The following is a 17,734-nucleotide window of genomic DNA, read 5'->3' as shown; positions in this document are numbered from 1 at the left end:
AATATAGATGGTCTCTTATTCTCATAGAGCTTGCATCCCAGTGAGGAAAATAGGCATTATCATTTAATTGTGCATTAACAATTATAAGAATCAATTCTGACAATGGTTATAAAGGAGAGGCGCTCAGTAGTTATAAACCTGTTTTAGGAGGATTTGACTTAACCAGGAAGTCTAGTATGACTTCCCTAAAATGTGCTGCATAAGATGTAGCTGAGAGATGGATAATATGAACTTAGTTAAGAAGGAAAGAAAAAACATTCTCAGGAGAGCTGATTGTGTGAAATTCTCATGGTAGGAGGGAGCATGTGTGATCAAGGAATTGAAAGAAGTCTACCGTGATGTTTCCAGGGAGTGAACTAAGAAGGTAGATGAGAGAAGAACTAGAGAGGTAAATAGAGTTTATATTATTTACAGTCATAAGTCTTTTTATTTATTTATCCTGAGATTCTTTAATAAAAGATCATTAACTTAAGAAAAATAGAAAGCTATTGAAGAGTTTTAAACAGCAGGGGCATTTACGAACAGATCAGCAGTTCGAAAATATCTTCCTGCTCTAAGGCAGAGAAAGAACAGTAACCTTCATGCCATTTTCTTCATAGCCTTTCTAAACTTAAACTTCTCAGGAGGCCTTTCTGCTCTAAGAAGAACTGAGAATTTTCAGTTATATCTCATATTTATTTTCAATTCCCAGAGATAGCCTATGCCTGGAACTGACATAAGAGTCAGAAATATGTTGCAAAGCAGAATGCAACCATTCACACCAATTTCTTCAAGGAGCAAAAGCATCAGAAACTGTACCAAGAATTCTGACATAGAGATATACTTCTACTGAAATGGCTGGGGTATTATCCCAGGTACAATGGCTTCATGACATAACTCACTGCCTGTAGGTCATGTCCTAGAAGGCTGGATGATAGTTCGAAGATTTCACTTTTGTAATCTTCTCCAGAGTCTCACTTAAGACATATTATTTCAAGGCTTAACTTATTTCAGCCCACACTTCCTCTTATGTCCTAGCCCTCTATCATTATTTATTCAAATGTCCATAATGTCTTACTTTCTCCTCAAATACCTTTAATTCTCTCAGAAAAAGTTACTCACCAAACAACCCACCAAGTACATACAGCATTCAGGTCTATAAAATCATGTGACTTCACTACTAATTGTACCTTTTATCATGCCTTTCATCATACCCAAGATGCTAATATATTTAACATAGTTTATTTTATTTGTTTTGCACTTATGTCTATGCTACATAAGCTCCTAGAGGGAAGGGAAATTTAGAGGGTTTTCTGTGTAGTATAAAATTAAAAGCCGAGAACATTATCTTAAGATGATAGGTTATTTAATATAGAAAATGTTAAGTATATTCTTGCCCATATATTCATTAGAAAGATAAAATTGTCACCATTTATTATCCATTTATTACATATCTTAACTTTACTATTTTTTTTTTCATGATTTATCAGTATACTGTGTCTGTCCAAGCTTAGGTAAAAGATGAACTTCCTCCCTTTTAATCTATTTTCTCATTTGTGACAGATAACTTTATACTCTGGATCAGTTAATATAGTTTATATTATATTGCAATAACAAACAGCCATCAAATCTTGGTTCTTGTTCCTGTTTAATGCAGTTGAACCATAGATTTTTAGCTCAAATAACCAGGATAATGGACACTGTAGCATTTTTTGATGATTCCATTTCAACACCAAACAATTTTGCAACAGCAAGAGAAGAGATTGGAGAATTGAGCAAAAATAGTTAAATGCTTTATTCAAAGAAATACTTCATTCACATTTTATTGGCTAGAACTAATCACGCAGGCACACCTAACTTTAAGTGAGCAGGAAAGAACAATTCTCTGTACACAGAAATGAAAAACAAAACAATTAATGGTCAACATTAATAGCCTTTAATTTTTAGTGTATTCTAAGAACATTATTTGGTCAATAGTTAAAATACAATAATTACTTTTTAAATTCTACTTAACATTTTTTTTCACAACAAAAAGTATGTTCAATGTTTAAAGATAGAAGTTTCTTCTGTATATAACCTCTATCTATAACTTTTATCCTTTTGATATTAATATTTTTAATGCGTTCACTTTAATTAGTTATTATAGGGCAAAGACTCAAATTAGTAACCTTTTGTAAGTAAGAATATAATATTTTTATTTTGCAGTCGTGAACATTTAAATTTTGAAAGAATAATGAATTCAATCAGGGCTTACAGCCAGAAAGAGGCAGACTTAGGATCTGAACCCAAGACAAATAAATGTTTAATTAGTAAATAATATAGGTTCTCTAGTTTAAATTTTAACCCATTTTCTTATGTTTGAATAAACTTTCATCTCTTCTGTAAGTCTTGCCACACCTTTGGCCCTCAATGATCAGTCTTCTCCCTCAGCTTTTCAAATGCTGGTCTATGTACACATTTTAATTTTATCTATGCCAGCATATTTGCACTAAATTTTATTAAATTGAACTCAACCCAATAGTGGGGTGAACATGTTAATTAAATTAATTATAAATTAAGTTCACATCTCTGGTTTCAAGCTTAAATCTCCTTGCTGATTAATTGTAGGAGGACTGTCATCTTTTTGTTCAGTAAGGATACCATTCTCTTCATGATTAACTGCAGCAAGTTCACCAGCCAAATACTTTTAAATATGACCCCATTTGTGTATGGGATACAGATATTAATCAAAATTACCTAACAGCATCTGAGTTCCAAGTAAAATTTCAGCATGAACACTGAGAAAATGAAACCATAACACTAAGCTGAATTGCTAGCACCTCTTTTCCAAGGTTCTTACCTCCGCTTCACTTCAGCCCACAGCCATCCATGCACTTGTCATCACCAGGCTTTGTTCACTTTTGGATTTATAAATTTAGACATCTCACTCTCTGAACACAGCCTCCTACCAATCTAGATCTCTTGCAGTTATTCACCCCATGCTTGTGAATTCAGATCTTGATTCCTCTCTTTCCTCTTATCTGTCACCACCTCCCAATTTTCACTTTCTTATCAACTGACTTATATTCCATGATCCACTATTTCAACGTTCATTAATCACATAGATATCTCACAGGAAATGTTAGTTCAACAGGTTCACAGTTAAAATTATCTTTATTACCCAAACCCACTTGTCTTCTTGTGTTCCGGCGAATGGCATTATTGGCACTCTATTGTCCTAGCTAGAAAACTAAGTGGCATTCCTGAATCTTCCCTCTCCCTCGCTTCACACAGCCAGCTATTTACCTTGTTGACTTTATTTCCTAAATATCTTTCAAATCTGTTTCTTCCTCCTGCTACTACCCCTCACTGAGCCCTATCATAACTTATGTGGTTTGCTGCAACAGCTTTTTAAGTGGTTTCCCGATTTTCAGTTTTGTCTCCCTTCAGGCAATTCTCCAGACCCTAGCAAGATTGACCTTTCAAAAATACAAATCCGATCATATTAAATTTCTACGCGAAACCCTACATCACTTCCTATTGCCCTTCTTAAAAATTTGAAATTATTTTGCATGGTTTGCAGGCCCTTTCAAGATCTGGAGCAGCTTACTTCATAAGCTGGTGTGCTAATTAACACTGCCTACTTAATTTCCAGGCTTTAGTTCTATTGAGCTTTCATTCTCTCTAAATTGCCACCATTAAAATATAATAATAATTCCATGATTAAAAAAATAATTTTATGTATGGTTATTTCCTAGCATGAGAACACTTCCCTCTTCCTCCTATCTGCCCTTTTGGCTTTCATGTCTGTAATTATTTCTCCTTCTTAAGATCCTAGCACAGGTTTGTTTTGTTTTCTCTTCTTTAGACCCTTAAGTTTGATTTAGAAGTCCTTTTAATATGTTTTAATGAACACTAAATCTCCACAAGAATTTCACATGGAATCACATTTGCTAGTTTTCCTAATCACTCCCTACACAATTCATCCTGGAAATCATACCAGTTGAACCTCCACGCATCTATTCCAATAAAATTTCCATTAAGCCATTTTCATTTAATTTTGTGTTTCTAGATGAAATTCCTATGCTACTTTCAAATTCCTTTCCTGAAAAAATGTTTAAAAGGTGCTTTAAGTATATTAGATCCCATAGGAAATATATAAGTTTAGAAAGTATATATATAAAACACATCTGTGAGGTGTACTTCCCCTGCAAATATACTTGAATGACAGAATCACAAAATTAGGTCTAGTTGTCTGCCTCCAATTACAGGTATTCAATTATGTTGTAAAGTTGCAAGTGCTATATTAATGTATAAATATGCATTTTGATAAGAAGGGGTTAATGGGATATTTTTATAGTAAGTTATAAAATCACCTAGAAGGACGACATTTTAAGTTTCTATTTTACTGTCAGTGATATCCATTTCAATTTTGCTTAGCTTACAAATTGAAACAAAAAGGAAAGTTCCTTTTTTCCTAATTGCTCATATTACAAAGTTTGGAATATGAAAAATCAAGCTGTGTTCTCTCTGGTTCAATATCACCTCAAGTAATAAAATTTCTGCAATTAGCACTTTACTGACAGTTGGGTTTATGATGCATGAGGCAGAATGGAAGTCAGCTCACTCTTCCACAGCTGTAATATCACAGCATAGCTAAGAGAAGTGTAAATTTTGAAAGAAAAGCCAGTTGATATGTCTTGAAGACACTCGGGGAGCTAATATGCTGAATAAGAAGGTGACATTTTTTATGTAGTTGACTTTTCTGAGTATAGCCAAACCACAACTGAAACTCGTGGTTATCAGCATTTTATTCTTAGCAAATGGAGCTCGAATCTTTTGGGTTTGTATAACTGTGCAAATCTTTACCACATACATTTTATGATTTATAATTGGTATGTGCTTGGCAGTTGTTTTCAAATTAACCTAGATCAATTTAACTAAAATTAAAATATTTCTAGGAGTTCATTCCACTTCTACAAAACTGAGCAACTGCAAAACAAACCTCTATCCTTCTCCTCCCCTTCATGGAGACAAAAAAATATAATTCTGGGTTTATAAAACTAATGCAGCAGAAGCTATACTTAAATGTAAACTGAAGGCTCTGTAAAAACTATTTGATAATTGACTATATTTACTCATACTTTTCTGACCTAATTTGAATATATATGTGTTATCATAAGAACTCTGTGTAGAATTTATTCCAAAACATATGACACTGTCCCTTAACCTTCTCTCAATTTATTCTTACTCTAGATTAATTCTCTTATATTTTTTCTGTTCATAACACTTTGTAATAACACTTATTTTACTGATATATGTGTATATATATATATAGCTATAGAATTTTATTTGATTTCCAAACGGTCCTCTCTTTCTTCATTAGACAACAGCTGCAAAACTGACTTTCACACGTCAAAGAGGAACTTTGTGAGAGGTAGAGGCAAGATGAATTTTAAGTATTGCCTGCCAGTCAAGAGTTTAGTTAACATTGTTGAGACTAATTCATTTTAAAATGCAAAGATTCATTGTTGCATAGTATTCCAGGGAGCATATATAACATTAATTCATTTTATTTTTTTTTACTTCCTATAAAATAAAGAATAATATTCCTATCAGACAAGAAACAAAAAGTCCAAAATTAAGCAGACTCTTGTGGAAACGAGGGGAAATACTATGCTCAGGATCTTGGTGCATTGCGAAATATACTAGCATCACATGAAAGCAAACCACTTTAGGTTGGTTTGATAAGCATCAGTATTTTGCTGTTCTTAAGTCTTTTCAACACAAGACCTGATATGAGTTTTACTTTTTAGCAGGAGAAATAAATCAAGCTTAGAAAGTAGTGAAAAGCATTTGAAAATTGACTACTTTTACTCATTCTTTGCTGACCTATTTTTAATTTACATACATTATCATAAGAACTCTGTTTTATAATTCACTTCAAAATATTCAGTCCAAGAATTCAGCCCACTTCTTTCTTTTTCTAGCTATTTTCAATGTCTTTTCAAGAGAGCCCGATAAATCACTTGTCAATGCTATATCCTACTGTCCAACATATGTATCATAGTAGGAAAACATTTACATTTGAAGCTTCAGTTTCTGTAAAATAAGTGTGGGCACTGCTTTATGAATTTTGAAAATTCAAATACCATATAAAATCTTTTGACATAGAAAAAGCATTCGTTTTCTTCCTAATCTCTAGTAAACTTTTAATCTAGATATCTCAGAAGGAATTATAAATAGAAGTTTAATTTTTATAAATTTTTCCAAGATTGAGGTTTGAAGATATTTTACATTTTTTATTTATAAAGGTGTAACAATTTAATACAAGACAATTATTTTAAAAATATTTAGTATAAGTAAAGAAGTTCTCTATATTCATACCCAACATTCTGAATAGTAATGAAGCAAGGATACGAACATAGAGAGGTTTTCTATTATCTCTTAAGTTACAAATGTAGTCTTCCAATACTTTTGTTGTCTAAGTCAATTAAAATTCCTTTATAGGAATGTTGCATATTATCTGGGTTACTGAACTTACAAGTATTTTTTTGCAGTACTCAAGTACATTATGAAGGTTGGGTTATGCACAGATCTTTCTAATGGTTATGTATAAAGCACTTGAAGCTTCTATTATTTTATAATGGCAATACCTAGATGAATAATGAATTGGACTCATCTTTCTAATGTGACTCTAAAGGTCAAACCACACCACCTGAATATTTTTATCCTCTATGAATATTTCCATTTAAGAATTTATTTAAAAGAATTTTTAAATCTTCTCATTATGTCTAAACAGCATGATATCATACTCTACTTTTTGATTTCTCCATTTGATATGGAATAAAATTGCATCATATGACTAAAGCACATTCATTTACAATCTTCAATTTAGAAACTTTACAGAATCAAACTGAGTCAATCTACTCTTTAAAAGTTCCACACACACAAAAAAATCCTACATAAATTACTGTGTGTTTAAAGGTTTCTGATTTTAATCTAATAACTGAAATATCAAAATTACATTTTAATTCAGGCATTTCAGCATCACTAACAGGTGTTCTCATCAGATTTAGGAACCCTGCAGCAAGATTTATCAGTGTCTAAATGATATAATCCTAAATTTAGTACCAGAATCCCTTTCAAATGGCATTTATATTTTGATATCTTAACCTACCTTGAAACCCTGAGCACCTTGTCTATTTTCATTAGTAGATATTACTGATTTTTTTAACTTTTCAAAGGCTCTTTAAATTATCCTAAAGTCATATGTTTACCATGAGAAAGCAGGTGGTTTTTTAGAGTGTAGATGCTTAAGTAGATCATAAAATTAATTTCCTCAGGTTGAAAGAATGTTTTTAAACTCTAATTTGAAAACCTTAATCTGGCATTCTGAAAACACTGTATCAGCAGTCAAATATAATAAAAATGGAAACATAACAGCATAATAAATTTAATTTGTTCTGGAATAGCACAAGAGTAGGACATTTTTGCATAATCAACTAGATTTTTTCAGAGGCAAACAAAGCAATTGTGCCTTTGGCAGGGGTGGGGTAAGGGTGGGGGTGGGGCACTCTTTAAATATTGCCTTAGTAATGTTGCCTTGCTCATCTCTTCAGTTGTATTTCCTGCTATCAGCAGCTCAGTATATTATAGTCTGTGGACAGACAGAGGTTATTTGGCATATAATAAACAGCTTATAGACTAAATAAACAAACAAACAAATAAATTTGAATTTGAGATTTTACCAGAAACTGGAATGTATTTTTTCCATATTTATAGCATTTTTGGTTTTCCTACTCTTATATAATTAGAATGCGATAAAATATATTGAACAATAAAATTATACTATATATAATTTAATGTTAGGTGATTCAGAAGGTACTTACAGTTTCTCAAAGTCAACATTAGGCACTTTATAATTTTTTATTGCACTGGTAAAACATGAAGATATTGATTAATAGAGGTTTCCAGTAAATACAATGTTTTATAAGCTGATTTACTATATCTCTTCTCAACATAAAGAGAGAACACAGATAAACTTCATATGTACACATATATAGGGCATATTTCTAACAAATTGATTTCAGGCATCTCACTTTAATGTTTCCAAAAAACAAAAATAAAAAACAGAAAAACTGAGCACTTTGTCTTTAAATCTCCTCCTCCTTCATTTTGACCCCAGTTTTATCTCCAAATACCCAGCCTTCGAACCACAAATACCATTGTCATCCTTTTCTGTTTTCCTTTTCTCATTCTCTGAATCCAAATGGTCACCAAAACCTGTGCCTGGTACCACTTAAAAGACACCTGCATCAATCTTTTAGATTGAATTGGCCACTGTCTTTCATCAAAGTTTACTTTGACTAGTAATAAGAAGAGTTGAAAGTATTGTATGTCTAATACTTGCCAGACTTTGACTAAATTCTGAACATTCATTATTTATTTAAATCTTTAAAGAACCCCTACTTTTTGTTTTCATTTAAGACACGAGTCAACCAAGGGTTAGATAAATTTGGTAACTTGCCTAATTTTAGAGAGCTAGATGTTGACAGAATTGGAAGCTGCTCTTAACTTCTGTACTCTACTGTAACAAGTCAAACCTTCTCATTCAGAGTAAAATCCTGACCTTTAACATGCTACCCAAACCCTTTAATAAAAATCTTCTTTTCTCATGTCAACTCCTACTTTTCATTTCATGTATCTCATACGTGTGAAAATGAACTTTTCTCCAAACTAGAAAATGTCACCAGCTTACAGTGTCATGTTATTGTACCAGCTTTTCTTTATACTTTCTTTTGTCAAAATTCTATTTATTTCTCAACACTCAGTTGAAATCTCAATTCCAACATTACAACCTCCCTGACTTTAGAAGGCATAATAATTTAAGTGCTTGTTGGAGAGTAGCATACAGCAGTGCCTGTAGAGTCAAACTTCATAGGTTTGAATCCTGGCTATAATATCAACCAGTGTTTTGACCTTGAGAAAGTTATTGAATATGTGTATATATCATTATATATATCATATAATATGATATATATGACATATATGATATATATGGGACATGAATAATGAGTGTTCAATCAGTTAAATATGTAAAGAACATAGAACAGTGGCTGATACACTGTAAGCAATGTATAATGATTCATTGCTAATATGTATTAATTTCCACATCTCATTCCTAAAGTTAGTTGAAGGGTGTTACACAATTTACACATGATATAACAAGAAAAATAAGATAGATTATAAGTTAAATAGAAATTGTAAGTACCTGTGAAGAAAATATAGAATAATATTTATGTTCTTTAGGAGAAGGCTTGTTGAGTATATAAACAATTAAGAAACTATGAAAGACAATATTAACATAATAAACTGTATATAAATTTTATTTGTTTATATACTAAAAGGCAACACAAACAAAAGTACAACATGAGTGAAGGACCAGGAAAGTATATTTGCAACTTATATCATAGATAAAGGTTTAATACGCTCATCAAATAAATAGCTTCTATAAGCAAATATACTTTTAAAAGAAACTAATAAAATGAAAATGTAAAATATGAAAATGTAAAAAATAATCAAACACAAGTTATACACAAATATCAATGAATATTTAAAATACTTATTTTTTAAAACCTGTGATAATACTGTCCCTTAAATTGTGTAAATTTATAAATATCAGTATTAGTTTGGTTTGGGCAAGGGTTGTAAAAGTGGTCAATCTATTATATGTTAAGTTGGTATAAATTGGAATATTATGGAAGGATATATAAAGTCTATTAAAAATTTTTGGAAATGGATATATCTTTTGTATGTATTACACATTCACATACACATTTCATATATTTGAATCAAGATCCTGGCTCGTGTTTCAACCTCATGTAATTTCCTATTATTTTTCTTTATCTCATTGAAAATCTATTATGCTGAACTTCTTGCTGTCATTTAAACAGAAAAATACTTTTATTTCTCGAAGTCTTTATATTTGCTATCACTTTGTCTGGAACTCTCTTTCCTCAGTTATTTGGAAAACACTACATTTCATTTAGGTACTTTAATCAGCTATTACCTTCGCCGAAAGGTCTTCCCTAAATACGCTACATGAAAAAAACACCCCTGTTACTCTTTATCCCCCTCTGCTAGCTCATTTTTATTTGTAGCCCATATTAGTAACTGGTATTATCATTATCTAATTATTTATTTATTCTTTTTTGCTTTTCTTTGAATGTAGGTTTCATAAGGTAAGAACTATGTTTTGCTTAGAGCTGAATCCTTAGCACCTATAGCAATGTACGCTGTGCAGTAGGCGCTTAATGAATATTTGTTAATCAAATGAGCAAATCCCCAGGCTTTCTTACTTCCACTGCCTGGGATCAAGAAAGTACCAGAAACCTACTCATCCTTCCTGCTAACCTGTGCTTACAGATCTGTCACTATCATGTGCCTTGAATCCACCAGCATTAATTTCTTTTATCTTTTATCCTGACATGGTTTCCCAGACATCTCTCACTTCCCAAACTCTAATCCCCATAATGCTCTGTACACCCCATATTTATACCCTGTTTTATTCCTTTCCATCTTCCAATAGTCTTCCATTGTGTTCTTTGGAGTTCACAGTTGATCCTTAGAATAATTTCTTACATCTACAACCTCTTTCTATTGTTTAATTTGCTTTCTTTATCTAATGAAAACTTGGCTCTCTCCCAGAGACTCTAGTTTCCCTGCAAATCTGTCAGATGATGGATGACTGTACTCCTACAATCTTTCTCTTATTGGGCCTGGAGTTGAAGTAGGTATATTTTCTCTTCCTCATTTCCCCTTTTAAATTATTTCATCTTACCTCCTTCCCCAAAGTTTCTTATTTTTGAATCTCATATCATGTAGTTATATCATCTAGTACCCTTCATTGTTACTGTTATCCTTAAATTTTCAGACCTATCCTATTGGTTTCTTGACTTTTAGCTTCCAGTTTTCTTTCTCTCTGACACGTCATTTTTGGAAATTTCAATATTTCATGTAGGTAATCCTTTTGACATCCTAAATTTTTTGATTCTTGAATCCCATCTTCCACTGGTCTTGACCTCTACCTGCCTTATGTGCTCTGCTATGTGTCATTATCAAAAACTACAACCCTACAACTCCTCTAAAATTTTAGCTACATATATCCCCCTCTGACTACTATCTTTCTAATTTATTTTCTCTAATTCCAAACATCAAAAATTTTTTTCGATCCCACTAGGAATTCCAATCAATTGATTCAACCAATTTTCCAATGTCACTTATCCCTTTAATGTTCTGATCATCTTTATTGAACTTAAATTTCATGAGAAATCCTTCTAATTACTCCCTGATATACACCCTTAACCACCTGACTTTTATTATTTCCCCCTGTTTGGCAAAAATCATAACTTGTTAAATCCAGGTCACCATTCTCTAAGCCTACAATTCTGTAGCTAAACATAAAGAAAAATACACAGTCATTCATACTAATGTCTATTTAAATTCATAATCAAAAACATCATAAGATCTCTAGTGTTAATCAAGTAATCATACTATTTCTTATTTTATTAATTTCTTCACTCTCCTATTTGAATTTCACTTTCTCCCTCTTCTTTATACTTACGTCACTTCCTCCTCTGTCCTTTCAGCTACCAGCTGCACATACGATCACATGAAGAAAATTGAAATTACAAAAAGAGAACACCATAGATTCTCATCACCACATCTGCCCATTTACCACATAAGAACACACACTATTCATCTCATTGCCAGAGGTGAACTATTATACCAGCAGCTCCCAACCCCCAGGATACAGACTGATACTGGTCCGTGGTCTGTTAGGAGCTGGACCTCACAGCAAGAGCCGAGCGACAGGAGAGATAGTGCAGCTTCATCTGCATTCACAGCTGCTCTCCAGCACTAGCATCCCCACCTCAGCTCCACCTCAGAATACCAGGCATTAAAATCTTATAGGAGCACCAGTCTCTGATGCCAAAAAGGTTGGGGACCCTTGCAATCTAAAGCTATTTTTCCAAATGTGTTCTAGATCCCAGCAACTCATATTTAACCAAAAAATTTTTTCAGCAATTTCCCCTTCTCTCTTGCAACACCAGTGGCTCCTATCTTTATTGAATTATTCTCATCAGCATACAAACAAGCAATTTATTGTCTCCCAATCTAACCACTTTTTTCCCCCATCTTCACTACTGTAGTCTGTGCTTCATGGCCTCTTTGCTGGATTATTGTAATGACCTGCTAAAAGGTCTTCTTGCACCCACCTACACTCTATTACCAACACTAGGAACAGTCATGCAAGATGAATAATTTCTAGAGATCTAATGTACAGTATGATGACTATGGTTAAAGATACTGTATTATATACTTAAAATTTGACAAGAGGATTTTAAGTGCTCCCACCACAAATATACACACAAAAATGAGCCAAATCTAGAGTTCCTTGACCTATGGTTAATTTTTTTAATATTCTGCAAAAGTAAATTTCTTGATCGAATATTTAAGAAAAATTTATATCAAACCAAGTTCAATATGTTTCTTCACATTAGGGACTTCTTAGAGACTTTAATTTGTAAATATACATTATAAATCTTTAAAAGTGAAATAGGAAATATTGTGTTTTTCGAGCAAAATTAAGTCTGAAACTGTATTTTTGAAATAGCATTTCCCAGGGCTTTGGTTCCATATAGATTATAGAGCACTTTAAGTGAGCAATATGAACAGATGGCTCTCCCTTGTTGTTGTTGTCCTTTGTTTGTTTTCTTTAAATGAGGCTATTGAGTGATAGGTCTTCTTTTGATCTTATATTTGATTCTTAGCTTTATTATTATATTTTCCATTTTTGCTGAATCCAGCATTTTTAGTTTCTCTACCACTTTGGAAATTTATCAAGAACAATTTTTAGTATTTAGTACCTAATATCGCCAGTGCTTACTTAGCACAGTGTTTATTAAATATTTGCTGAAAGCAAAACCTAGAAAAATAGATTCACAGGAAAAAAAATTATAAAGCATTATTTATAGTTCTAAGATATTTTTTTATAAAAAAATCTTTAAAAATATACCGAATAATATTGAAGTATTTCTTGGTGAAAAAAGAATTGAAAAAGTAGTTCAACTCTTACTTTACAGAAGGGGAAACTAAAGCAAATGAGGTGAAAGAGATTTGTCTACTATCACATGAATCTTTTAGAGCACAGTAGGTATTAAATTCCCACTTCCTGATTTCCATGCAAAATGGTCTTTTTAAATTCTCTTTTCTAGATCTCTCCCTTTACAGGTTTCATTATAACATTTCTCTGTCTCCTTGTCTTATCCTTTTTCTTTCATTTATATAGCATGTGACATTCTCATGTAGCAAGGACTCTTGCTATGTCAGAGACTTGAGGCCCTGTAAGTTGGCAGTTGCGGAAGCTGCACTTCTGCTTGTTTATTGATGGGAAGCACTGCTTCTGACAGAGCTGATTCACAGTGATGGGGCAGACTGGCTGAAAACTGGTAGGAGGACTTTGCAACAGCTCTGGAGCCAAACCGAGGCCACAGGCCATATGTCTGCCTCCTCTGTCATAAACAGACAACCAAGTGTACACATTCCCAGGTGTAATGTCACTGGGACCTTATTTGCAAACACATAAACGAATGACATTCAATTATGTTCAGAGGCAATGTTGTCAAAATCACCAAGGAAATAATTTACTGCTCTTACACAGTATGTAATTCAGAGTGCATTAGCAAGTTTTCATTGCTCAGTTGTTTGATATGCTTTTGAAGAGGTTCTTTTGCAGCCTGTTGTGTAAGTATAGTACATATACTTATATAACATGCATAGATATAATAAAGTTGACAGTTATTACAGAATTGGCTCAGGTGAAAATATTCTACATACTATATTAAAATCATCTCATTTCTTTGTAGGCACTGGCCAATTAAAAGAAGAAAGACAAGGTTTCTACAGCTGGTGAATTTATCTGCTAACACTAGTTGGTGGAAAATTGAAAAAAGGCTTAAAATTTTGGCTCCATGATATTACATTCTTGCTAAATGGTATCACATTTCCTGTGGTAGAAAAGAAGCTCTCTGATTTATGTAAAATGTGGGTATAGAATAAGAGATCATGTTTTAACTTTATAAGAGGCCTCACAATGCCCTCATAATGTTCTTGGCATAAAGCTATCTAAAGCAATCTAAAGGGGCTCATTCTTAGATTTCCTTATTGACACTATTACTACTGTTGATGGAGAACACCCAGAAAAAATTGAACAGGGAGGTGAACTATAACTTCATACAATAAATAATAATACCAATAATAACAACAGTAACAATGTTCCTTTACATTGGCTCTGTGTTTTATGGTGTATTTAAAAATCAATTATATCCTTCAATTTTTACATATTAAATGAAATACTGACCGGGTGATGTGTGTGTGTGGGGGGGGGGGGCAGTTTCAGAGGGAGCATATCATCATTATTATCATTTTTATCCTACTTATTTTACAGACTACACAACTGAGACTCAGAGAAGTCAAATGACTTATCCAAGGTCATAGTCCAATATTATTATAAGAAGCAAAAATAGATGTGTGTGTCTTCTGAATCTTAGGTCAGCGTGTTTTCCTATGTGGTACTGACTCCCCAGTCAAGAGACAAAAGGTTTATTTTACAGCTGCAGCTGGTAGAAGAGTTTTAAAAAGCAGTAGATCAGGAAAGGCCAGAGGAAGCCTAATCAGAGAAGTCTGGGATCTGGAAAAAAGGGTGATCCTCAAATGCTAGAAGAAAAATGAAGGGAATTTTCTGCAAAGCAACAGATCGGATAATGGTTGGAAAATAAATCTTTATTTCTCAATTTTAGAAATATTAATCGCTAATGGGCACCGACTGGTTTCTAGGTACTATGATTCAGCATTGAGCAAGAGAAAAGATCCCTGACCTACATTACAGATGGAATAAAATAGACTATTAAAAATGCAGATTTTTAAATTAAGTGTTACTAGCTATTAAAAAAATAGTGTAAATGAATAGAACGTGGTAGAGGCAAGAAGTATTCCTCCATGTGGTCAGGGAAGGCTTCTCCTTTTAGCATATTTGTGAATGGTAAGGAATATTCAGCTATGCATATGTCTGTGGGAAGCGTTTTCTGTTAGATGAGGCCAGTTGTGTTGCTTGGGCCTTTGGGGAGAGACTTGTAGATTAAAAATATGATTTCTTCCTAAGTGTGTCAAAAGCCATTACAAAGTTCTGGTGTGTTTTTAAAAAGAGCATCCACTTTCCACACAAGTCCAGAGGATGTAATGAATGAAAGCAAGGAGAGCAGAAAGGAGGCTATCAGCATCATCCAAGAGATACTTGCATTGCGATGACAGTGATGAGGACAGTGCTAAATGATCAGTTTGAGAATGTATTTTGAAGGCAGACCTGATGAGATTTTTAAATGATTTGAATACGGTAGAATTTTTTGTTTTGGAAGAGGGTGGAAGGTGAAATAAAAGCTCAAGTCTACCTTCTAAATTTTTGGCTCGAGTGTTTGAATAGATAAGATGAAGTGGACCACAAGTTATATGTGGTCAAGTACATGAGGTAAAGAGGTTGTGAGGCTCCCCATGTCTACTAAAAGGGTTTATATATTTATGAAGTTAGAAAACAACAGCTGGCTTCATTCAGGGCTGTGCTTAATGCCATTGGACTATCCTAGACTGAGCTATGATGGGGCACGGGTAGAACCGAGAGGGGAAAGATGTGCAACTTAGCCACAGCTTCTAAAGAAATATCCCAATCTCATCGGCACTCATTTTTATTATCTATTAAATGAGGGGTTAGGCCAAATTGATAATGTTAAACTTAGGTTGTAGACATCTTTTAGCAATCTAATGATTACTAATAAAGCTCAAATGAAAACAAACAAATGAAAACTACACATATATTCGACATTTTCACACAGAGGCCTAAGAACTCCTTGGCTACTAAATAGTGTCAAAGATTCTTCTAGTGTGAGATGCATGATTTTGTACAGTATCAAAATAATTCCCAAATCACACTATTCTTAAAAAGCAATAGATGGCTATTGTACTGTGGCAAAGAGCTCTGTAGTTAAATATGCCCAATATGTGGGCTGGTGAAAGATCTCATCTTTGTAGTTGTAATATCGTGAACATCCAGACTTCTTGTTTACTGCATAGTGGGAGAAAGAATCAAGAATCACATATGAGTTTTTCTCTGTCTTGACACACATCTCTTCTAATCATACGTTATTTAACCAGACCTAATAATTTGGCACCTGACATCTGACGCCCTGGCAAATGGTATAGAAAATAGAGAATACCATGTTTGGTCTTCATTTTATATATATATAGACCTACAGCACCTGGTATTCCTAGATGGTCTCCTATCCAAGTACTAACCAGATCTGACCTTGTTTAGCTTCTGAAATCAGACGAGATCAGGCACATTCAGGGTAGCATGGCCATAGACTTTATTATATATATTTTATATATTTATATATATATTTTATATATGCTTTTTCTAGCACAGATATTTCTCTACCTCATGCATAAACTTTGGTTAAGTAAGTGTAGGCTTATCTAAAAAATAAAATAATATGAAGCTATCTAAATATTTGTAAGGATCTCGAAGAAATAAAATGATATGTTAAAACAAAATACAAAATAGTGTGGATAGTATAGTACCAGTCATTAAAGAAAGAGAGAAATGTGAATTTATATCTGTCTATGCTTACACTTGCATTGAAAATCTCTGAGGGATAAACTTAAGAAGCCAGTAGACACGATTGCCTGGCCATGGTGATAGGGATTGTGTGTGAAAAAGATAGGAGAGAGAGTAAGAGCGAGACTTCGACTGTATATCTTTTTGTATTATTTTTATTTAGGGTCTATATTTCCAACTCAAAATATTAAAAATTGGCAGAAAAGTGAAGAATAAAAAGAACATGTTCTCAGCCTATATCTGATCCTCTTAAATCTCAGTGGTAGAAGAAATCGAGCTATCAGCAGCTAATTCCAGAGCTCCCCACTGTTAAAAAATGACAATGTCCAATGGAGTAGGTTGTCCATGCATCACCAAACAGTTCAAGCGTGGCTTCATTACAGTGTAACAGGCATCATATCATGTGTCATTGCTTACTTAACAAACTTCGCCCCATCACATGGATTAACCAAGATAAAGTAGCTAAGTATTGCCTAAGATTTCTTATATATAGATAAGGTTTCCCTTTGTAAGAATGAGAAGTAAAACTAAGTAATAGGTTGGTGGATTTTCTGCTCATTTTATCACAATGCTAATATATAAGCGATTGGGGGCTTTAGTTTAATATGGCTTTAATATTATATTACAAAACTAGATAAATAAAAAGTTTCCCAAGGGAAAATAATTTCTCTCGATAATTAAATTTTGTACACTATTTCAACTTGATGTGCATGAAATTTATTGTCATAATATTTTTATTATTAATGGTTTATAACTTTCAAAGTAAAAGCAATATAAAATTATAGTAAAGAGGATACCATTTGAAATAGATAAGGATTCAATTTCTACCTCTGCTAGTTGTGTTCCCATGGGCTTTTTGTTTAATCTTTCAAAGTTTTCATTTATCCTTCTGTAAATTGGGAATAATATTCACTACTTTGTGTAATTATTATGAGAGTCGAGATTAGATACTTAATAGCATAATACCTGATATATTTTATTAATATGTTAATATTAATATTGCACATTGGCCAACTAATCCCAATTTAGTAGAATTTATTAGGA

At 33.0% G+C, this 17,734-nt stretch overlaps 1 pseudogene; it reads right to left on the bottom strand.

The window, feature by feature from the left end:
• Positions 1-16,319: 16,319 nt before the first annotated feature.
• Positions 16,320-16,438, bottom strand: LOC118606882 (annotated as a pseudogene).
• Positions 16,439-17,734: the final 1,296 nt, after the last annotated feature.

This window comes from Rousettus aegyptiacus, unplaced genomic scaffold (genome assembly GCF_014176215.1).
Source record: "Rousettus aegyptiacus isolate mRouAeg1 unplaced genomic scaffold, mRouAeg1.p scaffold_m13_p_1, whole genome shotgun sequence".
In the NCBI taxonomy this organism is placed as follows: domain Eukaryota; kingdom Metazoa; phylum Chordata; class Mammalia; order Chiroptera; family Pteropodidae; genus Rousettus; species Rousettus aegyptiacus.
The sequence above is the reverse complement of the archived record's forward strand: the minus strand, read 5'-3'. Positions and strand labels throughout refer to the sequence as shown.